The sequence below is a fragment of the Hippocampus comes genome, unplaced genomic scaffold (genome assembly GCF_001891065.2).
Source record: "Hippocampus comes isolate QL1 unplaced genomic scaffold, H_comes_QL1_v1.1 scaffold171, whole genome shotgun sequence".
Taxonomy (NCBI): Eukaryota; Metazoa; Chordata; class Actinopteri; order Syngnathiformes; family Syngnathidae; genus Hippocampus; species Hippocampus comes.
In genome coordinates, this window is record NW_017804806.1 from 181,878 (window position 1) to 195,136 (window position 13,259).

The 13,259-nt window shown below is 43.6% G+C and overlaps 1 protein-coding gene across 1 annotated transcript in view; it reads right to left on the reverse strand.

Moving 5' to 3' along the window:
* Window positions 1–12,097, reverse strand: part of adgrl1a (adhesion G protein-coupled receptor L1a) — a 127,848-nt gene extending 115,751 nt beyond the window's left edge. Inside the window, exon 1 of the mRNA XM_019856488.1 lies at window positions 11,358–12,097. The gene's annotated coding sequence lies outside the window, so the exon portion shown is untranslated. The remainder of the gene's footprint in view (window positions 1–11,357) is intronic.
* Between the last annotated feature and the right edge of the window lie 1,162 nt (window positions 12,098–13,259).

Here is a 13,259-nt window from a genome sequence, read left to right on the forward strand (position 1 = left end):
AAAAATGTCTGTTAATATTCTCTCTATATAAGAGATTTTCACCTCACTTTAGCGACTACCCGCTCCCACACCTTCACACGAGCGAGCGGCGTATTGTCTAAAGCCTCGCAGCTTTAAAAGAGCTCAATATCGAGTTTCATCAGAGGTCATTTATATTTCCATCCGCATCGTGGTGGGTGCAGAGGTGGAGTGTAGGACAAGTGCACGGACCACAGTGTAAACAGAGGCACTTTTGAAGACCCGGCGAGCCAACACACGTTGCGTCCGTTCTGTGAAATGGAAATGGCCGTCGAGCAAACGTGTATGAATGTGGGCTGAAGTAGCCGTGATTATTCCGTCGCGCCTGTGAGGGCAGAACAAATTGTTTTTGGATGAAAAGGAACATAAGAGGGTGGGGGGTGGGAGAATGCACGTTTATGGAAAGAACAACTCAAATATGAGCCTTGCCGAACCAAACAGACGATTTGTATGAATTATAAAAACTTTAACCTGTTTACTCGGAGCAAATCGAGCGAACTGCAGTTCGCAGTAACTCGATTGAGAGCCTGTAGCTGCCGCCGACGAACATGATTTGTTTCGCACTGAACGTCCGGGTGATTTTTTTCGCCCCCCCCTCGGTTGAACAATGGAGAGGGGGGGAATTTTGCATCAATGTTTTTGTTGTGATAATGATTTTACGGCACCCTTGAAGGCGAAACGCTGTCAGACGCACGGCGAGTGGGAACATGAAAGCGCAACAAAACGCGCGCTCGGCTTTGTTTGCGATGACACCTCCGAGAAGAAGCGACTGGCAAGACAAAGATCGATTTGAAGGTTATGCAAATGAGTTTTCCTAATTTCTAGCGGGCTAATCTTGTTAGCATGCGGCTCCAGTCGAAGCGTCGCCTGAAGCTGGCCCTAATTGCGTTACCTGTACGGCACCTCGCCGGGTAAGGCGCATTTAAACACAAGTTTCGAATGTGCTGAAGGTGAGTTTTTCCTTGGAACGCCGCGAGGCATTAAGAAGCGTCCGCAATCTATAATGTGTGCTTTACGTTATTAAAGACTCCACTGAAAACCACACTCAGTCCCACGTGGAGTGTAATGATTTCTTTCTTTCACACATTATGCAAGCCATTCGCCGACTGCCCTCTTCCTGTACCGTCTATCCGATAGGAGATTTTCATCAAGTAGGAACCTTATGCAAAGAAAACTTTCGAGCTCAGGTATTCCGCTCAAGGCCGCCCACATCTCTGTATCTGCTTTCCACAAGTTTTCCTTGACGTTAGTTCGAAACTAGCTCGCCGAGGGCAATTGTGTCTTATTATTATTATTTCGATTACACAGAAAATATTCACTGAAGGAAAGAAGGTATAGTCAGGAAACAAACACAATGCAGCTCTGCCTCTGGCTAGCCAACTTCAGTGGCACGCGACGTGCTGATGGAGGAAGATCAAAGATTTTCATTTATTCCGAAAAGCATTATATGAATGAGAACGTCAGTGCAGCGTAAAAAAAAAAAAAAAAAAAAACAGCAAATGCAACTTTTAGAGGCAATCGAACAATCTTTTTATGAGATAATTCCTGCTGTTCAAACTGCAACTGGTGCACTTATTTGCATTCTTTATTTTCTAAGGCAAAGTGTTGAAGTTACACTTTCCTGAAAAGAAAAAAAAAATCAGCAATTGCTGCCCCTATTTGCACAAAAAAATAGAGATGGACTGAGATGTTTTGTTGTTTTATTTTATTTTTTCAGGGCTAACACTGATACCGATTAATCGTCGTCAAGGTAACTGATGTTTGGAGTCGTGACTCATTTTCACTAAAAGGAAAAATATTGCCGTCAAAATTTAAAAAATAAATAAATACTAACTCCAACCCTTAACTTTGTTAAAATGTTTTTCAACAAATGTTTATTGGACTACTTTTTAGATCTGCAAAATGTTGACTTTTTTTTTTTTTTTTTTTGGAGGGGGCAGGGGGGGTGTTGCAGTTGAGAAATAGTACAATGCAAACCGACTCGTAACTTCAAAAGCCAGCACCTAACCAAAAGGTGCATTTGGTTTAATATTAGACCGGATGGCTTGGCAGACATTCCAGAAACCGTTTGTGGGAAGGAAAAAAAAAAATGTTTTTCCAAAATGTCCCCTTTCAACACATCACGTACCCACCGAGTGCCATTGTAGATTAATTCCAGCTCCAGTAGGTGTCCTAAAATAGCCACTTTGCTAATCAGATCTACACATGATGAACAGAAATAGCTCGGTAAAGTGCAGAAAATCACTGACAGTTGAGATTGCGAGCTCTGTAATACGCATAGCCCTCAGTTTCACACGCGAGACGGGGGGAGCCAGACGGGTGAAGTCTCTCCTTTTAAAATCGGTAATGAGCCTAAACAAACACCTCCAAACAAATGTTCCCCATCAGTAGGCGGCTGAATCAGATGAGGCAGCTGTCAGAAAGCATCATCCGTCCACAGTTAGTTCTAATTAGGGCACTACTTTCCCCTCATTTGACAGGTACTGCTCAATCGCCACGTCGGTGCACAGCACTGCCGCGCTTCTTCTGCTACGTCGGGGGCCCCACCGCTGTTACACAATGACACCTCTCACCGTGCGCACAACCGGGCGAGAGCCCTCACACTGTGCGTGAACGCCTGGTTATTTCGCAAAATAGATGAGAAAACCTCATCGTTAAGGGTTTTGCCCATTTTCTGCGTTTGGCATACAGCGAAGCATGCTGATAGGAAGAACAAACATGTTCTACTTGGAGCATAATTAGGTGGGGGGGGGGGAAATGTGCTGTCATTGATTATTTAGGAATTTTAAAACAGGTTTAAAAGAAAAAAAAAACTTTTAAACTTGCTAAGATAACATGAGCTGACAATTATTTAAAAATTGAAACAGGTTTTGACAGTAGGAGTACTTGAAAGAAAGAGAGGCTTTGGGGGAAAAATTAATTAATATAATTGTTTCTTTTTTTTTTAAGTATTAAGTTGCACAAGTTAGGTAATTACTCAAAAACTGAAGCAGGTGGAATTAGAAATTTTAGGGGAGGTGTGGTGGCTTGATAGAAATTTAAAAAAACAACTTCAGAACATGCTAAGCTAACTAGCGCCGAGTCATGACAACGAATCGGGTTTAGACAGAAGTAGGACTGCAGGAGAGGTGCCATGACTTGATAAAAACAACTTAATAAAAATAACTTCTAACTAATCCTAAACTTGAACTAACTTGTAGGCCTGCTAAGCTAACTCGCTAACTAGCATTAGCAAGGCCAAATTGCAGTATTGAGGTACGCTATTTTCAGCTACATGTCCAAAAAGCAGTGATTTGGGGTAGAGGGGGGAAAAAAACTTCAAAAACCGCTCCGGTATGTGTTTAAAGTAAAAGTTTAAAATAAAAATGTTCTACTTATTTCAACCTTTTACTAAATATCACCAAATGTATCTTTGTTGTAAGTTCTTATTATTGGCGCAGGCTCCTGTGTATATCTTTGTCATTCCATTATTTTGAATGCATACTGTATTTAAAAAAAACTAAAAATGTTTAATGCATAGGCTGCACAAGCTGTCGCTCGTATCAAATTCAGACACACACAACAACACTCCCTTAACCCTAAAAGCCTTGGCGACATTGTTTTGTACGCAGCGAATTAATCAAGGAGTGGACAAATAGCTATATAAATACTGCGGATAACCCGATCGATAGCGTACACTCAATTCATTTCGAGTTTAGAGACGTGCGGCACAGTTCCCATTGCGCACTGATTAAACTGGCACCGCATTAATTCACCCAATCAATAGCATTTTCTAATAAATCAAGTGGCGTGGACGACTACGGCCAAGTGGTCAGCGAGAAAGACATTAGAATTCCTCTCGCTCCCGCTGCCGAAGGAACAACACACTTGTTTTTGCCATTTGGGACGAGGCAATCATCAATTAAACAATAAGCGAGGCGCACCTTATAATAAGAAACACCGCGCTTCGTCAATCACCCATGTCGAGGTTGCGTGAATGAACAATACGCGTCTTCTACTGCACCCGTTTTTTTTTTTTTTCTTTTCAATGACCTGCTCCTATTTCCCATTTTGTGAGCTGCAATGAAGTCGTCATAAAATATTGTCTGGAGAGTGGACTCACGCAATCTTCGGCGAAACTAAAAACGGCCTTGGGTGTGAACGTGAGTTGGACTGCTGTTTTTATGTGTGTCCAAAGTGTAGCCACAACCACGCCCCAAAATCGGGATAGCTGGTCATGAAAATGGATGGATAGATATCCCGGTGAAGTGAATTAAGAAGATTAAGTCGACGTATTAATAATGCAGTCAGCCCGCACGCAAAGCGGACATATGGGCGGGAGAGTAGCATTCAAACGGCGCAGAGCAACATATGTCGACGCAGATTGTAAAAAGCCAGTCGAGAGGCTTTTTGACACAATTTGAGCACGGCGGTCAACGAGAGGTGAACGTACGATACGGCGAGTGAGGCTTGTGTTTTCGTCTCATTGTTATGAAGGAAGGCGGGAGTGGGGGAAGTAAAGGGGGGGAGGATGGGGTGGGTACAGAGGGCGCCAGGAGCCAAGCGTCGGCGGCAAAGGGGCAGTCTCAGGTGAGGCCTGCATCCTTCCAAGGTAATTATAATCCTTAATTAATCCACCCCGGATGTGCTCTCCTGCTCACTTTCCATCACGCGGCCTCTTCTGGTCCTCTGTTCTTTCTTTTTCCCCCCCAGCACACACACACACGTTTATCATGTGGTCGTCCAACACCATCCACTCGAAAGCGGTTGTTCTCAAACTTCTTACACCGTCTACCTTGTGCTGGGGCTGAATGATTGAAAATAAAAAATTATTTAATCCCCACGCCCCTCAAAATTACGATTGTGATTTATTATTCAATCTTTTTCCCGTTGGGTCCCGTTCCCATGCATTTATTTAACAAACACAAGCGACAAATGAATCTGTATTACGATAAACAATAACGGATTGAATCGTTTTGGTCGTAGCTGTTAAGATTTTGCCATGAGTTGATATGAAAGAAAAGTTTGTGATAAGACTTCAGTCAGAATTTTGGGTTGCCACTCTATCGCCATGCACAGTTCGATAAATGAACGCTGTGTTTGAATAACGGAAAATGAAAACCGCCCATTTGTGTGAAAATATATATTGCAAATACCAAACTTCAATAAATGTGAAAAACTGGAAGATGCCACTATATTATACTTAAAAAGTAAATACAAATGAACAGTACTTGCCAACTGGACTGCACTGGATTAAAAAAAAAAAAAAAAATGAAGCCACTGTAACATTATCCGAAACTGGGGGGGGGGTGGGCATATGACTAGAGAGAGCCTGCATACTACCACTGGTACAGGTACTACACTTTGAGAATGACGTCTTTAAGAGGGGTTTGTAACACACACTCACACTCACACACACACACACACACACACACACACACACACACACACACACACGAACACACAACAACACACACACTGTTAATACATTGTCTCTCCTAATTTTGCAGCCTGACTGAACGTGTCGATGTTGAGCGCCAGACTTTAAAAGGGGTCGTACACGCTATTAAGGAGACGGCTGCCAGGACAAAGAGGTGACAGTATTGATGCCGCCAGAGCTGCGAGGACCGAGGGAGGTAAGGAAGGGGGGCGGCGGGGGTGGGGGGAAGGAAGGAGTCGACTCCTGCCATTAACACCGCGCCTCCCGTGTTCACGCCAATTACGCCACCGCCCCTGTGCGGGGCCGTAAGAAAAACATGAAGATTGATCGGGCAAGCTATTAGGTCAATTGATTTGCGTTTGCTTTCATTTGCGTGTGACTCTTCTTTTTCGAGGGACAGGTGAGACGTGGGGGGTGGGGGGGTTGCTTTGACTTGAGGGCATGCCATTAAAAAACGTCGGCGGGGGCCTTGAGGTACGAGTGGCATCAATTCGTTCAATTGTGTCCTCTGCGTGTGTTCTCGTGCCATGTGACAAGGCAAACGACAAAGCGTATTGGGGAAAAAGTGGCTCAGATTGCACGACTGTCCCTGTTTTTATGTTATGTGTTGTGTTTATTATTTATTTTTTTTATGATTTATTTTTATGTTATTTACTTACTTTATGTTAACTGTTTTGTAAAGCGATTTGTTACAGCTGCAGCTGGTGTGAAAGCGCGATATAAATCAGGATGTATTGTATTGTATTGTATTGTATTCTGTATGCCGCAGGGAAAGTGCTTCATTGCATTGAAAAGTTTGAAACAACGCTTGACAAGTGAACGTCAACCGAGGACCCCTTGGATTGTGGAAAATCTATTTTAAAAAAGCAGAGAACGTGTCTACTTTCCTGACCATACAAATACAGTTGGTCTTTTATTATTATATTTTGTGTGTGTGTGTGTGCGTTGGCTTCCTGTGCCGGAATCTGCAATATCGTTTGCTATAAGAGCAACAGCATCATAATCGATCCGGCTGCTGTATTAAGAGCGCTCGTTGCCCTTCTAAAGCTTTGCCAGTAGTAGCCGTGACCGACTTCACTGAAATGCCAAGCAACCAGTAGGCCAAGGTTATATCGATGCGGGGCGGGGGGCGTGCGGCGGAGTGGGGCGGGGGGGTTGTTGGTCTTTTCCTTAAGTGGGCGACAGAATGATATTTGCGCAGTGCCTTTAAAACCCAATTCAACGCGGAGGGTAATACGAGCAAACAGAGTGATCTGAATACGGCTATTTGGACTTGCTTTCAAGATGAATGGTGAAAATCAAGCCAGGCGACAAAAGGGGGGCAATCAGGAGTGGCCATTACAAGATTACAGTAACGGTGCAAGTATTTGCTGGTGAAAATTGCACTGCCGTCCACTCAGAAAGAACCTCAAACGCAAATGGCGGCGAGGCCTGATTGTTCCCATTGATTGAGTATCAGGGTCTTTGTCTTTTTCACTTGCTGTCACAGTCGATAGACACCACCCAAATATACCGCTCACTCAATCCCATGTGTTGCCCGTCAGCCCCGTCCAGCTAATTTAACACCCACTCAATTTATGAAAAACAGTCCCCATCGATCCTTTGTGTGTGTGTGTGTGTGTGTGTGTGTGTGTGTGTGTGTGTGTGTGTGTGTGTGTGTGTGTTCATGCTTTCCTGTTGCCGCCGCTTATTATCGCCACGCTGGCGCCGATGCACGGAAGGACGACAGCCGTGGAATTGAATTAGCACGTGAAATGGGTTCCAGGAAAACGGATCCCTCGGAACCTCCAGCAACGGTGAAATGGCAACGGCAAAGATCCCCGTCGCTGAGCTTTTTTGTGCCCAACGCTCTGATTTTCCGTCATTCTCATCCATCGATCTGTTTTCGAAAATTCCTCTTCCAAAATGAAGGAGCCAGGCCTGATCGCAGCTAGCTTTTGGGCCAGGGGCGAGGCACATGAGGACGAAGTGGTGTGTAGAGTTGTCAAAAATTGTACTTTTACTGAAGAAGAACGTGATTCAAGAAAATAATTAAATGAGAAAGCAGAAGTCAACAAGTATTCAGTGAGTGGTCCGAGCACCAACGTCAAAAGGCCAGGAATGTCTAAACCACCGGTGTCAGATCTGGCCCGCCGCATCATTTTATGCGGCCCGCGAAAGCAAATCAAACACGTCAACTTCCATGATGCTTGCCAAAATCTCGACCAAAATTTCAAATTTTCACATGTCATAAATAAGAGACATTTGTAAACATTTTTTTGTAACCAAACCACTCAGTACAGGAACTTAAACAATAGTTGAATAAACAGTTATCATTGATTTTTCATTCACAAAATAGGAATCTATGTGAGAATAAGCGGTACAGAAAATTAAAGAATGGACGGATAAATCGACATGCAACACTATTTGAATAAATCTCTGCCAGTTTTTACATTTTCAAACGATCACTTTTTTCAAAATCACAATGTCCTATTAATGGGATTCTATTTTTCCAACAGGCCAGCCAGAGGTGTTCCGCCTCCTCTGACCGCCAGTCGCACGCCGTTCTTTCTGCCGCGCTTCACGTTAATTAGCCACTTTGAAAACGTTTGCGTGGGGGCTGCACAGACTGCGTCATGTGACTCTCCTGCTCACTTTGATTGGTTGGAGTCAAACGTCGCCGGCGGTGACGATGGATTGGTGAAACGAAAACGTGGTGTCAGTGCCCGAGGCAGACGTCGCTCTGAGAAACCAAAACAAATAGATGTGGTGCCAGCAAAAAAAAAAAAACAGACTTTGAAAAAAAAAAAGAAGTTACTCAGCACTATCTATCCAAAAAGTCACAAATAAACTCGCGCAAGCACGGAGAGAAAATCGAAAGCCCGCACAGGAGATTCAGAGCCTGAATTAAAGACATGCGGGGCACACAAAGTAACCACTATATCACCGTGCTGCCCTTGCACGTCAATTATCTGACACAACATGCAAGCCAGCTATTTCCCGTGGAAAATAAGGCCCCCCCCAAAAAAAACACATTATAAAACCACAATTGGCTATTTTGGGTGGTGATGATTAGTTTGCACAAGCAGTCATTTCCGCGGAGGTAAAACAGTGAAGCACAAAAAAAAATTGTCCTGACAACGACAACGGCCTTCCTGTCCCGACTCACCAGAGACGCCACTTGCCAGGACAAGAGCACTTGCGACCTTCGCAAAGAAAACAAAATGATCCGGGCTCTTTGTTCCCAAACAATCTGAAGACAGTACAGGAGAAAAAAGGGCACATAAACACCTGAAAATATACGCCGCACGGCATCCATCAGCCATGCCTGCAGTCTAATTGGAAGCAATTGCTGGAGGAAAGCTCCGTAATCATTCCTCGCAATTGAGACACTTGAATCATTAACAGAAAAAAAAAAAAATTGGCGGCAAATATCATAAAATCCGGTTGCCTTGGATGACTGCTTTTTGTCAAAATCACTCATTATTTGGCCTGGCAAAGAAAAAAAAAGAAGAAAAAAAAACCCTCCAATCTTAAAAAAGGTTGTTGTTTTTTTTTTATGGATTATAATTGCAAACTAGCTTCAGAATTACAGAGAATCAATACAGGGCACGGACGTGATTATGAAAAACAACTTCCTGCGCTAGTCGGGAGGACGGGAGGTCAGCTGGAGAGAGGCTCTTCGTTCTAATCGGATAGCACGGAAAAAAAAAAAAAAGAGAGTTTACTATTTGCTTTGGGCTATTGGGATCCAAAGCAGCTAGCATAACATGAAACATGGACACATTGCAGTACTTTTACGGCGGTAGAGTGGGAACAGCTCTAAAAATGTCTCCGTTGTGAAATGTACACAAAGAGTTATGAAGTGACATTTTGCCTGGCAGTTGCCGCGAATGAGACTGTGAGCTTTGAAAATCAAACCGCTGCGCAGATGGACTGCAGTCTTTGTAGGAATTGTTGCACCACCGCAAGGCGTTATTATATCTTTAATTAAGCTACTCGCAGAGCCCAAAGGCCAACGCGGCTTGAACAACTTTTTTCAATGCGTCCTTGATAGCTTCCCAACAAAAGTCTGACTAAAAGCTTTTTTTTTGTTTGTTTTTTGTTTGAACAGACAGACGTCAACCTTTCCCCGATTCTAATTAACGGTGATTTCTTTCAAAAATATCACAATGGCCTGAATTCTACACATCGCTGTTCTCACGTTGCTTGCATTTAAGGGCAGTTAAAAGCAATGACGACGTCGCTGTCCCGAGGACATGAAGACATTCTACGTCGTGGGTCACTTTGTGAAATTCATATTAGTCGCTGTCATTCTGATTATTTTGCCATTTGCATATTCATCGAGGGGAGCCTTGTTTAAAAGAGCTGTAGGGACCTGCATGCATATTGAAGAAGTGGCATGCAAAGGAAACAAGAGAGATTCACTTTTGGGACATTTCAGCTCCATTTATGTATGCATAAAAAAATTAAAAATGCATGTGTATGTGTGCGCATCTGCCATTTGCATGCTGCTCGTTCACCCATGCAAGAGCGGAGAGCCAGCAAATGAGTTTAGCAGATAAGCAAATATATATCAACACAGTCCATATATCTTCCCCCGGCAACAAACGAGTCCGATGTGACCCGCAGCAACACGGCGTTCCAATTGTGAACTGCAATAAATCTAATTACAGCCCGGTGACTAATTAAAAGTCTGACGCCCATTAATGCCATGCTAATGTATGAATATTATTCAGCCAGTGAGAGGCGAGAATAATTTTTTTTCTGATAGCGATGTGACGCACAGACAAGAAGGGTGTGTGTGGGGGGGTTGGGGGAATAAATCCCTCTGTCTTCCCAGGGAGGGCGGGTTTGGCAGTAAACCAATTCCGAGTCTGGCTTCTTCAACGGCCAGATAACGGCATCAGGCAGTTCCAATATTGCTTTTTTTTTTTTTTTTTTTTTACCACCTGAAGAATTTGAATTTTATTTAACAGCCAACCCCCCCGCAACTCCCAACCGCCAACTAGGAATAGAGATGCCAATTTCAGGACCTGAAATTGTCGCGGACAAACACAATGTATCCTGCTGAAATGAGCAAAAGGCTTACCGGCAGGAAAAGAACGAGCTCTCTTGCCCCCTTTTATTCTCCGACCAACCGCTGTTTCAATTTTACCACAACAACAACAACACAAAGACAAAAGGTTTAATTTCTTCCGGCGTAACAACAGCGTGGGCTGCCCGTGCCTTTTTTTTATTACATGTTTTATTATGCGGGGGAATTAGATCAGCATAGCTACACCATATGAACCCCGGGATGAAATGTTTAATTACAGCGAGGAAGAAGAAGGAGGAGGAGTAGGAGGAGGGGGCATGGGTCTTTTTTTCCCCCCCTCATCTTTATGCTGCAGCCAAACAAGATATTTGTCATCCTCCCATTTTCGACTACTTCGCTAAAGTTTAAAGGGAAATTCAAGAACGACTCAATTTGCTGTGGGGACATTTATCAAGGACTCTTGTGGCTCTCCTCTTTTTTTCTTTCCATCCTTCCTCCTCCTCCTCCTCCTCCTGAGGGCAAGTGGCCCACAGGTCAGGATTTGACAAGGTGGAGGATTAATGGTATACTCTGTACGAGATGTTGTGTGCAGTTCAGTTTGTGGTTCTGGGCTCCTTGTACTGTAAATTCATAAGCACTTTTCGAGAAAGAGAGGGGGGGCTAGTACTGTCACCTACTCCATGCGTGCTTGTCGTTTTTTTGGCTGCATTAATTAAAAAAAGAGAAATAAAAGCATGCCCACCTTTGCCGCCTGTGCAAAGCAGGGATTGCATATCTGAGTCCATATATATAATGTAGAATGTACAGGCCAAAATCCACATAAATCTCACATCCAGACGGAATCCAGGTGATGCAAGTGGCACATATGTCAGTTGTAAATCACAAGAATGAAGGGGTTCCTACCTCTCGTCGTGCAATGTGCTCTTGCTGGGGAAGCTGAGTGTGGCTCATTCATTCGTTCGTTCATTCATTCATTCTGGCGTCCCGCCTCACTTTCTTGCACGCTTCTTCTTCCTTCCTCCTCTCTCCTTCTCTCTGGGTGCCACCTTCGTGCGGATGCATACGAATTAAAAATTCATAGCACCCCTGCTGTCTTAAAGGCGAAACACCATTGCCCTCCCAAAAAAAAAAAAAAAACTCAAACAAAAAATGATTTTTCAAAAAGTCAAAAAATAGGTAGTTTAGGGGAGGAAGGTGTTTTCTCCTCACTGATTAAAACGCGCCCGTGTGGGCATCAAAATAAATAAACAACGGCAGCATCGTCCCGCGTTGAAAATGACAGAAAATATTCGCAAGAAAGCGTCACGCGCAAAACACAAGTCGGGTTTGGTTTTCTTTTTTTTTTTTTCTTTCAAATGTCCTTGGTTCCGAAGCGCGTGAGTGGTGTCCTCGGCCGCTCGCGCGCTCAAATGAGAGCCGATGAGGAGGCAAACCGTGCAGGAGAGGAAGGACGCGCCGTGTGCACGCTCCTCTCTCGCTCTCTCATGCGCCGAAACGCTGCGCACTGACGCACACACTCGCGGGCTTCTTTTTCCCCCCCCCGCCCCCACCCGCCGGGCAGTCGACAGACAGCTCGCACAAACACACAGGGACTTTAAAAAAAAAAAAAAAAACATTCACAAGCTCGTTTTGAACCAGTGCACTTCCTCGTCGGGCTGTTTCGAAGCTGACATCAGAAGCTGCTGGCGCCTTCTCGTTGTGCCGTTTACAGTTGAGAAACGCCCCCCAATGTCCAAATAAGGAAACTGTATGTGCCACTTCCGCTCTCGTGCCGAACAGTTCATGTACCGTACATATTTTTCTCTGCTAATAAGTAATATGTGTTTTTATTATTTACAAAAAAAGTAATTAAAATGTTTGAATGAAATGAATGTTTAAAAAAAAGAATAGATTCGCAGGGAATCAAATTAAGTACTTGTATGCGAGACGATCAACGACGATGCTACTCACCGTAGTGAGAAGTGAAGCCACCGGCAGCCATCTTACGATGCCACTCACTAAGTGAGCCAAACATTAATACATTGATTTGGCAGGAGCATTTTCGTGTTATTTTCTGTCTCAATGGTGAAAATGATACAACGTGTATAAAGACATACATATACATGTCTCTAAGTCCATAGATCTGGTGCGAAACTTGTCGGTAATGCACAAGCAGAGGTAAACAAATATGGCGAAAACCCACAACAAACTTTCCCGGCGGATGGTGAAAAATGAGAATGACCGAGGCAGCTTGCTTTACTAGAGAAAAGCTTTTTCTGTCAATGCTAGTATCACACAGCTGCCACTAGGTGGCTAACTACATCGCAAACCATTGGAAGTGATGAACCAACACACTAAACAGGGCAAAATTAAATATATAAGTTAGTAAAAATTAATAAATAACAAGGTGGGTGAACTCAAAGAAGAAATACTACTACATAGTTGCATCTTCACTGCAACTGACAGAAAATGGGTCCTGTGCAAGCCAAGAGGCACTTGCAACAAAAAGGGAAGGTAACTTTGATTTGATTACATTTTGGATTGAAGAGGTCTGATGAGGAGCAGGAAACTGTCACATGGCACAAGGTTCCCTCCCTCAACGCAGACACAATAAACATCACGTATCAGGGAGAGAGAGAGAAAAAAAACATGAAAAAGAACAAACTTTGGAATATTAATGTACCAACTGGGGCAAAAGAAAAGAGCAAAGTCAACGGAAAATACAGGAGTCACTCTGCATGACTGGTATTTAATTTGAACCATTCACAGTTGTGTTTGCACTACTAAGCTAGCATGAGCTCTGGAAACAAACCAACACAATTACGC